The sequence below is a fragment of the Mastomys coucha genome, unplaced genomic scaffold (assembly GCF_008632895.1).
Source record: "Mastomys coucha isolate ucsf_1 unplaced genomic scaffold, UCSF_Mcou_1 pScaffold7, whole genome shotgun sequence".
In the NCBI taxonomy this organism is placed as follows: Eukaryota; Metazoa; Chordata; class Mammalia; order Rodentia; family Muridae; genus Mastomys; species Mastomys coucha.
In genome coordinates, this window is record NW_022196913.1 from 83183932 (window position 1) to 83195141 (window position 11210).

The 11210-nt window shown below is 40.9% G+C and overlaps 1 long non-coding RNA gene across 1 annotated transcript; it reads right to left on the bottom strand.

The window, feature by feature from the left end:
* Nucleotides 1–413: 413 nt before the first annotated feature.
* On the bottom strand, nt 414–1389 carry LOC116082457. The gene is made up of 2 exons (XR_004115318.1): nt 1311–1389; nt 414–770 (listed from the first exon to the last, which is right to left on the bottom strand). It is a non-coding gene; the product is annotated as an uncharacterized LOC116082457 (long non-coding RNA).
* Nucleotides 1390–11210: the final 9821 nt, after the last annotated feature.

Below are 11210 nucleotides of genomic sequence, written 5' to 3' on the forward strand. Positions count from 1 at the left end.
GTTTGGTGGAGATACACTGTGGCCAAGATACTAACAACGTGGGAGAGTTGTTTCTACCATTAATAGGTTTAAGGGCTTCTTTAGTTCCGTAAGAGTTCCATTGGACATTAGCTATCAATCCCATATCTCAGTTTTTGGCTAGGGAAATTCACAGAATAATGAAGTCTGAGGTCATGGGTGTGCCCCTTAGAAAAGGTAATACAAAGTCAGAGCCATGGCTAAGACCCTAGCATATATACTCCAACATTCAGTTATCATAAAGCATTTCTAAGCTTAAAGTTTGACTTTCATATTTAACCCACCCATAAAGGCAGGTTTTACACACACACATAAAGCACATTTAGTGAAAATGACACATTTATCTGCTGCATTTTCTGCTCCCCCTCCATTTCTGCCACTTTGTAGTGACTTAGTACAGACTTCAGTACAGATTTTATTTTTATAGTATGTTTACAGAGCTTCAAGAAATTCGCTTGAGCAGAGTCCATGGCTTAGCCTTAGAACTTCCATGCCTACTTCATTTCTTTCTAGTCACACACAGTCCCCATTTGACAACTTAAACATGACTGCTCCAGACTCATTCTGTGTAGGCATCTGATTATCAGAACTTTGTTGAAGAACATGTCACAGTCTTTCTAAGTTCTGTTTTTGAAATGATGCATTCTGAGGGTCACCAGCATCGGTTTCCATGTGGTGCTTGCCGTGGTGTCAGAGGATTCTACTCATGGTGGCTTGGCCTTGCACACGCAGAACATTCCGATGGCAGAAACCTGTAGAGAAGGCCTTTTACCTCATATCAAACAGAAAAGAGCAGGGACTCATGTCCTCCAGCAAGGCTCCCCATTCAGAATTTTCTCACACCTCCCAAAAGAGAAACAAAGCATTCAGTACATGGGCCGGTGGGAGACATTTTATATTCAAAGCATATCAAATTTTGGTTAAGTGTTCTGAGTAGTTTTTGTCAACCTGTCAGAAACTAAAGGTACTTGGAAAGAAATTTCAATTGAAGAATTATCACCAACAGATTGGCTTGTGGGCATGTATGTGGGAACTTTTCCTGACCACTGATTGAAAAGGCCCAGACTGCCACCACACTACTGCCAGGAAGTACAAGAAAAGCAGCTGAATACGACTCTGGAAGCAAACCAGGGAACATCTTTCCTCCATGGTTCTTGTCTCTGCCCCTGCTTGACTTCTTGCCCTGACTTCCCTCTATGGTGTACTGTGGTCAGGATACATAAGCCAAGCAAACCCTTTCATCCCCAAATTGCTTTTGTTCGTGGTGTTTAGCACAGCAATAGAAAACAAACCAAGACAGAAATTGGTGTTGAAGAATGGGATCCTGCTGTGACAGGCTTCACCACGTTGGTTTCAGGGACAGTTTTGTAGAAGGAACTTGGAACTTTAAGCTGGAAAAGTAGCTAGTGTTCCAAGTTCTGTGGAAGCTTGGAAGTTAATAATGTTGAAAGCAAACCAGACAATGAAGGGCTGACCTGAATTTAGGGAGAGGTTTGAGAGTCGCTCAAAATTTCTAACAGGAGCTTTGTTTTTATTAGATATTTTCTTTATTTACATTTGATATTCCCTTTCCCGGTCTCCCCTATTCCCTCCCCACTCCCCCTGCTCACCAACCCACCCCCTCAAGCTTCCTGGCCCTGGCATTCCCCTACACTGGGGCATAGAGCCTTCACATGACCAAGGGTCTTTCTTCCCATTGATGACCGACTAGGCCATCTTCTGCTACATATGCAGCTGGAGCCATGAGTCCCACCAGGTGTTGGTGGTTTAGCCCCAGGGAGCTCTGAGGATACTAGTTAGTTCATATAGTTGTTTCTCCTAAGGGGCTGTAAGCCCTTCAGCTCCTTGGGTCCTTTAGCTTCTTCACTGGGGATCCTGTGCTCAGTCCAATGGATGACTGTGAGCCTCTACTTCTGTGTTAGTCTGGCAATGGCAGACCCTCTCAGGAGACAGCTATATCAGGCTCCTGTCAGCCAGCACTTGCTGGCATCCACAATAGTGTCTGGGTTGTGATTGAATATGGGAAGGATTCCCAGGTGGAGCAGTCTCTGAATTGTCCTTCCTTCAGTCTCTGCTCCACACTTTGTCTCTGGAACTCCTTCCATGGATATTTTGTTCCCAAGCTTCTGGGCTAATATCCACTTATCAGTGGTGCATACCATATGTGTTCTTTTGTTATTGGGTTACTTCACTCAGGATGATATTCTCCAGATCCATCCATTTCCCTAAGAATTTCATAAATTCATTGTTTTTAATAGCTGAGTAGTACTCCATTGTGTAAATGTACCACATTTTAGCTTTTGTGTAAGAACTTGAATTAAGAATCTGTTGTTTCTGATCAGCTAGAACTGGATAATCATCTGTGATTAATAAGATATCAGCACCAGTAAAATGAAACCTTTGATTTACCAAGACAATAAATACTATTATTTAGCTGGGTATGAAAAACCAGCTGCAATTAAAAAGAGACCAGCATCATTGAGGCAAAATCTTCTGGAAAGTATTTACTCACAGCCACCACAGAGAGGTCCAAAGTGACTCAAGACTGCATCTCAAACTAGCAACCAAACTTCATAATGGCTAAGAGTCTTTCCCATGGTACTGCTTTGGGAAACATGGAATCTACTGTTTTGGAGAGACCATGGAGAGAAGCTAACGGTTAGCACCATATACCAGCATCAAAGTCCTGGAAGGGGCCAGGAAAGGGTCCGTGAGGGTAAAACTTCATTTGTGATGGAGACCCCAACATATGGATATGTCAGCACTCTGGAATGACCACCAAGGACAACATCAGGTGATCTGGCCTGAGCATATGAGATAAACTGTGCTGGGTATGGCAGAAGCATAGAGATGGGGCTATATCCACACTGTTGGAGCCAAAAATATCATAAGTGGATCCTGGATGTCAGATTTTTAAAGAATCAAACTGTGTTTTATATTTTGATTTTAACATGAGTTATGGGGGATAAACAAGTAAGAAAAAAGTATGGCTAACTATTAGCAATATGTTTGTGTATGAGAGTTTACGGTGGGTCAACTTTGCTGGTGAGTTTGCGTCAACTTGACACAAACTACAAGAAAAGGAAATCTCAACTGTAAAATTGCCTTCATGAGCTGGGCAGTGGTGCCGCACGCCTTTAATCCCAGCACTTGGGAGGCAGAGGCAGGCAGATTTCTGAGTTCGAGGCCAGCCTGGTCTACATAGTGAGTTCCAGGACAGCCAGAGCTATACAGAGAAACCCTGTCTCAAAAAAAAAAAAAAAAAAAAAAAATGCCTTCTTGAGATTGGCCTGTGGGGGTATCTATGAAGTATGTTCTTAACTACTGATCCGAGTGGGAGTAGGAGGGGCCGGCCCACTGGGGATAGTGCCTCCCAGGGCAGCTTGTCCCGAGTTGCGTAAGAAAGCAAGCTCAGCAAGCCAGGAAACACATTCCGGGGAAGCAACATTGTTCAGTGGTTTCTGAATTAATCTCTTTAATAATGGACTATAAATTGCAAACTAAGTAAAGCTTTCCTCCCCTAGTTGCCTTTCACCAGAGTGGTTGATCACATTAACGGAGATGCAAACTAGGACAGTATCGATTGCCTTGGCCCTGTATATTTCTTTAAGAGACCTGAACAGTCTAACAATAGTATTTCAATCTCCTAATGTGATTTGAAAAAAAAAATGAATAGTCACAATCTCAAAAGAACGTTTCTTTTCCCTTGCCTAAGACTAGTGCACTTTTCAAGTGTCTATTTCCTCACTCACCAACAAGCTTCCCAGCATTCACCACAATGTCTCATGGTCTGTAAACAGCAACATTCATTCATGAGCAGAGCAACAACCTATCACCAAATGTGCTGGCTTCTCTGAAAAACAGATGTGGACCCAAACGCAAACCTTCCCTCTAGCTGTACTCTAGAACCCAGAACATCTCTAAGTTTTTATGTTAATTTCTTCTTGTAGTTCCCCTCTACCTCCCCTCTACCTTCCATCAGAAGTTGCTTCAGCCCAGGTTACTGGGTATCAGATCTCTTCTATATATGCTGTGTCTTGATCACCGATACCCACCAAGAACAACCTTATTTCTATCCCCATAAAGAGAAAGCAAGAATTCTAACTGGGTGTTCTATACATGCCATCTCTACTTTTTTGCCTCCCATTTAACTCATTCTGTTTGAGTCAAGGAAATCTAATTCCCTGAGAGTTATCTATGTCAATATATATGAATTTTTTTTTAAAGATCAGAGAAGTACAAGTTAAGAACACAATGATAAATGATCTCACACTTCTTAGGATTGCTGGTATCTAAAAGAAAGGCCAATGAGAAAGTGAAAAAGAAAGTGGCACTATTGGAAGCACCCCAAATTGGTGCAGCCATTGTGGAAGACCATATGAAGAGCAGCATTGTGTGCCTGCAGTCCTAGCAGTAGGGAGGCTGAGATGGAAGAAGTTCCACAAGCTCAAAGCCAAACTCTGCCTCAGAAAAACAAAACAATAGCAACAACAGTACGGAGGTTCCTTGAAAACTAAAAGCAAAGCTGACACGTGGCCCAGCAACTTCACTCTTGGGTACCTATCCAAAAGAATCATGCCTCATAGCCAATTTGAAATTAACGGTAAGCTATATTGCTGGAAAATGTAGGATGTATATATAAAAGGACACTATTAAGCTTTCCAAAAGTAAGAAACACTGTCATTTGTAAATAAATAAAGCAGGAAAGTTGTTTTTTTTTTTTTTGTCAAGTTAAATACATGAGACACAAAAGGGAAAACACTACAAATCTCTCACATGCACATGGACAAAGTCATGGAAACAGAGAACAGTGGTTTCTGGGAACTGGAAAATAATGCTTAATGCCTCAGCCCTATAATACACACAAGGTTTCTACAGGAGGTCAAGAATCATAATTGTTTTTTTTTAATTGAATTTGTTCTTTGCATGTGTGTACTATGCTTAGTATGTATGAGCTATATTTGGTCTTGCCTTCAACCCTCTCTTCTATGCCTCTACCCCTGTAATCCTCACCCCTATTTCTTACAGGCCCCATCCCCACATGCATGCATTTTTGTTATTATTTTTTCTTTTTCTTTATTCTTCTCTCATACAATGAATCCCAACAACAGTCTCCCTTCTTTTCCCTCCTTCCAATCCCCCTATCTCCCCTCTCTGCCAGATCCACTTCTCCTCCATAGCCCTTCAGAAAAGAGCAGGCCTCCTGTGAGATCAACTGAATATGACATAACACAATGCAATAAGACTAAGTCTAAACTCTCATATCAAGCTGAATGAGGCAACCCAGTATGTGGAAAAGGGTTCCAAAAGCAGGCAAGAAAGTCAGAGGCAGCCCCCAGTTCCCACTGCTAAGAGTCTTACATGAACACCCAGCTACAAAACCATAACATATATGCAGAGGCCACTATCCATACATGTTCCATAATTGCTGCTTCGGTCTCTGTGAGCCCCACTAAGTTAATTCTTCAGGCTGTGTTCTCATGGTGTCCCTGAACCCTCTGGGATGCCTCCTGCTTCCTCCCCCTCTTCTGCCTTATGTTTGTCTGTGGGTCTCTGTATCTGCTCCTACCAGCTGTTTTAAGAAGCTTCTCTGATGAAAATTGAACTAGGTTCCAATCTATGAGCATAACAGAATGCCTTTAGGAATAATTTCATTGAGTTTTTTTTTTGTTTTTGTTTGTTTGTTGTTGTTGTTGTTGTTTGTCATGTTTGGTTCTATCCTATGTCTCTGAGCCATCCAGCTTCTAGATCTTGGCCATGTAGGCAGTGTTAAGCATGGGTTCCCTCTCATGTCTTCAGCCTCAAGTTAGACCAGTCATTGATTGGCCACTGTCACAAGCTCTGAGCCACGATTGCCCCAGCACATCTTGCAGGCAGGACACTGACCCACTAACTTAATCAGACTGTCTATATGGCCAAGAGATTGAGAGTATGTTTTGGAGACTGGTGGGCTCCTCCTTTGGTGCTCAATTAAAGACAATGACTGACCCTCTCTCAGAATCCATCACCTTGAAGTAGTTCATCAGTAGGGGTAGCGTCCATGATCCCCTACCAGGTCAGTGCATGTTTTGTGAACAGGCACAGGTTTGTGCAAACCCAGGGTAGGCAACCACAACTTCTGTGAGATAATGCTTGAAATGGCTACACCATTTTATGTAAATATATTTCCCAACCCTTTTCCCTATTGTCTTGCTCTTAAATTCTGCCAAGGTCCTTGTGAGAGGGATAGCAAACAGCTTTAGAACTCAAAAAATGTGGCCTGTGGGCTAGCACAACCTCAACGGGAAAAGGCCATGCCCTGAGGACTGTTGTAGAGTTTTGCTATGCTCACTGCCCTCACATCACATCCTTCATAATCTATGAGTTGTATGAAAACTCTCAGAGGGCTTCTAGACCCTCTGTGGACAATCTCATTGGCACTTACCATAACAGTGATTGATCTTCTTCAAGCATTGCTGCTGGAGCAGATTAATGATTCAGTCACTACCCTCAGAAAGGACTTAGAGATTGATAGCAATGACCACATGACCACTACCCCTTAGAAAGAATTTAGAGATGTAGATTGTTAGTAAAGGTAGGCTAAGAGTTTTTTTTTGGTTTTTTTTTGTTTTTTTTTTTTTTTTTTTTTTTTTTTTTTTTTGTAGAACTCTGATGTAGAAAATCTTATGGAACAATTTGAAGCTCAGAAAGGCCCACCCTTAGTACTTAAGCCAGGGATGTTTTAAGGTCAAAGGAAAAGAATCAAGGCAGCCCCACACACAACACTGGCTGGTGAGACACTCTTGCTGAAGCTGGACTGATACTCAAAATGATGATTAATTTCTTGTACCCATTTTTGCCCTCAGCTCTCTGATATAATTTAATAAAAAAATTGTTAGTGAGTAGATGTGCACCCTGAGGACGTGACTCTTCCCCCCTCTTTCACTGACCTCAAAAAGGTTCTTGCTGGATTCCAGGGAATTTTACTTTAGCCCCCAGAGAGGTTTTTTTTTGTTTTTGGTTTTGGTTTTGGTTTTTGGGTTTTTTTTTGTTTTTTGGTTTTGTTTTGTTTTTGTCATCCCCTCAGGAAGTATTTTACTGGCCCTCAGGGAAAAGTATGCTGAGACCAACTCTACACTCCACCTCAGTTTACCCTGTGATGTAGAAGCTGGTCTTGGACAAAATTCTTTGTGATCTTGCTTCTCAGTATTCCCTGAACCTTGTGTGGTGGTGATAAAAATGCCCTATTTAGGGCTAAGCATTCAGGTGATATTTATTCTGTAGGCTTAGATTTTCAAAACATATTTTCTTTTTTTAAAGAATTATTTATTATTATAAATGAATACACAGAAGAGGGTATCAGATTTCATTATGGGTGGTTGTGAGCTACCACGTGGTTGCTGGGATTTGAACTCACGACCTTCGGAAGAACAGTCAGTGCTCTTACCTGCTGAGCCATCTCACCAGCCCCCAAAACCTACTTTCAATAAGGGTTCTTAAATGCTTTAATGTCTCTTCTATCTCATTCCCCACCAGAGACAGTGAAAAACAAAGGGTAATAGAGCAAGGGAAGATGTAGACCTGTTTAGAAATATTTCTCTGGAGCAAATCCAATCTGCATTGTCAGGATATTTGTTCCATTCACATGAATCAGCAGTAGTAGACTGATCCACTCGCAAATAAATTCATGAATTAGCAATGGCAGGACTCTAAAACACCATATGTGAATCACCAATGGCAGGACTCACACACACCATTCACAAATCAGCAATGACAAGTAGATCCAGAAGAAACCAACCTTAAGGCTCCTCCAATCAGCCCATGTCTGTGGAGGCCACAAAAAGCAACCAGAACACAAGAAACCAGAAATTTGCACTTCATTACTCTAAGCTTTTCAAGCAGCCAGCAGTCTGCACTCACTACCATTCACAGCACAGAGAAACATCTCTGAGTAAGACTGAGATTAGCATTTGTCTCTGTATATAAGCATAAACATATAATCTGCAGGTCTGTGCATATCAATTTAGCTAAAAAATAGGAGTTAGTTGTCCTGTAGGGCCTCTGACCACACTGACATGAGCTTTTGGTTGGATTTATAGTGTCAAATTTATATTCCCTTCCATGGAGCAGGCCTTAAATCTAATTCAAGAGAAGTTGGTTATCCCATAAGAGTTTTGCTGCTATTGATCCAGCGGCCACACCTAGCCTGACTGGTTGGAACTGTGATTTACACAGTTCATATGGTAAATTATGAGACCATTAAAGCCTTATCCCCCTAGAAAATACATACCTTATATCTGGTAGTGTATTCCCTATTTCTTCTAGTTCTCTCAAAGTTTCAGCTTTGATGTTGATGTCTTTGGTCTATTTGCATTTATTTTGGTGAACAATGTGAAAAAGGGCTCTATTTTCCTTCTTTTATACATAGATAAACAGTTTTTCCAGTAGTATTTGCTGAAGAAGGTTATCTTCTCTCAGGTGTGCTTTTTTTTTTTTTTTGTCTCTTTGTCAAAGATGAAGTGTTATAATTACAAGCGTTTCTTTCTGTCCAGGACTTCTACTCTCTGTCCTTCATCTATATGGCTGTTCTTTGTTCTAATACAGAGGCTTGAAGATGTTAAGAATAAAATTTTAAGTATTTGAAGAATGTAATTTCAGTCATAGATCACATAGGCATTTGGACCCAAAAGGACATAAATTTTCATCGAGTTATAATTATTTATTGCCACATTACCCCCTCAAATTATTTTAGTAATTCATGATTAAAACTCTCACTAGTGTGATCTTATCTCAAGGAGTTTATTTATCATACAAATAAGTACCCTTTAAAGAGAGAAAATGGGTTATAAAGATGCTTATTAATTCAACAAAAGCTTATTAAAAATTTATATATGCCAAGTATAGTGCTTGGCACTTTAAGAAAGCAAGCATTGTAAGAAAATCGGCTAATTTGCTTTTAAAAATTAACTTTCTTAAAGCCAATTAAGCAAATGATCTAAATGATCTATTTGCTGAGTAACCAATTTGTCAGTTTAGCTTTAAAAAAAGATTGTAGAAATAGTTGCCGGCTTTTAACAGGCCTCTTATATTTAATATAAAATGAATCAGTAGTATTGAATATCATATATTCATATGTAACATGTGAATATGTAGCAATATACATACAAACATACATGTCATGCACATACATACATAATTGTGCAAACAAATTTAATCTGGTTAAATAGGCTAGTGTTAATGGAGGTGAGGCTCAGTGGAAAGAACAACTGTAATGGACCAGATATTACTCTTGGTTAAATAGAAACATAAAATAGGATACAAGAGAATCAGAAAGATGGCTCAGAGAGTAAAGGCACTTGTCGCCAAGTCTAATGCTCTGAGTTTGATCTCTGGGTCTCTCTCACCAGGTAGAAAGACAGAACTGACCACTGCAAGTTGCCCTCTGATTGTCAAATACTCACTTTGGCACATGCACCCTTCCCCCATCCTTCAAGCAATCATTGCAGACTTTGAAACATGGATTCCCCCTTGGAGCAGATGAATACTTTGAGCAGTGCCCTGAATAAGTAGTTTACTAAAGCATGAAGCTGTATTGAGAAGTGTAAAAACAAACAAATTTGGTTTTGCCATAATTTTACAAAAAAGATAAAGGTCTAACTGGGTGTGGTGGCACAGGTTGAGATAGGAGGATCTAGAGTTTGAGGCTAGCCTGGGCTACATAATAAGACACCCCCATCTCAAATGCATACACATTATACACATCCTCTCTGTCACACACACACACACACACACACACACAAACACACACACCACATAAACACATGTAGCACACATGTGCATGTGTTCACACACATTGTTTTTATTATTTACATTATGAATACTGAGTTTATTTCTAGGAAAAGTGGCCAAGGGGGTAGGGGGCTCGTTGGAATGAGGTAAAAGGGATGTTGGTGAAATGATAATGGCAAAGGAAGAGTGTTGAGAGTGTACAAGAGGAGGATGGCGTGTCATGGAAGAAAAATATTTCTTTCTACAAGAGTGAAAGGTGAAAGAATAAACAAAGAATTCTAAATGTCCTAGGAAATTTTTTAAAATTACAGAAAACTGAAAAGCATATGGATATATGAATGCATACATTCTGAAATTGTTTAAAATTTTAGCTTTTATTCAATCACCATTCACACTTGATTTCACACAATTTTTTTGGTCAAACATGTGAGGTTAATTGCCCTAAATGCTTCAGCGACCATGAGCATTCCCCCCACCCCTCCCCGCAAGCCCCTAGCCAAACACTTCCACCATGGTGCTTAGTACTTAATCCTTCTTCAGCTCTCTTAAGTATCCTGTAAGAACAAAGTACTAAGGTGTGTGGAGTAGTAGGAGGAGGTGGACAGTCAAAAGATCAAGAAGGTTAGAACATTAAGGAAGTCGAAGACTAAAGAATCGCATTGGGGAGCATTCAGTAGGCATGAGAACCACACAGTCCAGAAGTGGGAACCAGTGTTTCTTACTCTTCTGCTACCTGGCACCCTTATGGACGCGACAGCAGTACCCTGTTCCCCCAGCAAGTTCTCTCCAGAGATCTACCACGTTAGGTTCTGACAAGAGTAAGAATACTGGCTCCAGCCACACTGCTAAGCTCTCACTCCCTGAGCCAGCTGCTGAATGTCACTGTGCCGCAGTCTACGGGGACAGCTGGGCTAGTGCTAGCAGGGACAGTATCAGTTGCTGTCAGTTATGTCTGCTCTGCCACAGACTCAGTGTTTGGGAAACTTTCAGCTGTCAGATAAAGTTTTATTTTTATCTTTGTCAACTGAAGGGACAGCACGATCCTGTGTAAAGGAAAGTGAATAGGGTTCGTGTATTAGGTGGTCTTATAATTAATCTGTCTAAGAGGATTAATGAGAACGGTAGGCAGGCCAATAAAAACATAAAGCTCTAAAATTTAAAAGAAGGAAAATAAAGGTGGGAGCTCTCTCTCTGTCTCTCTGTCTCTCTCTGTCTCTTTCTGTCTCTGTCTCTGTCTGTCTCTGTCTCTGTCTCTCTGTCTCTGTCTCTGTCTCTGTCTGTCTCTGTGTCTCTGTCTCTGTCTCTCTCTCTGTGTCTCTCTGTCTCTCTCTCTGTCTCTCTCTCTCTGTCTATCTGTCTCTCTCTCTCTGTCTCTCTCTCTGTCTCTCTCTCTGTCTCTCTCTCTCTGTCTCTCTCTCTCTGTC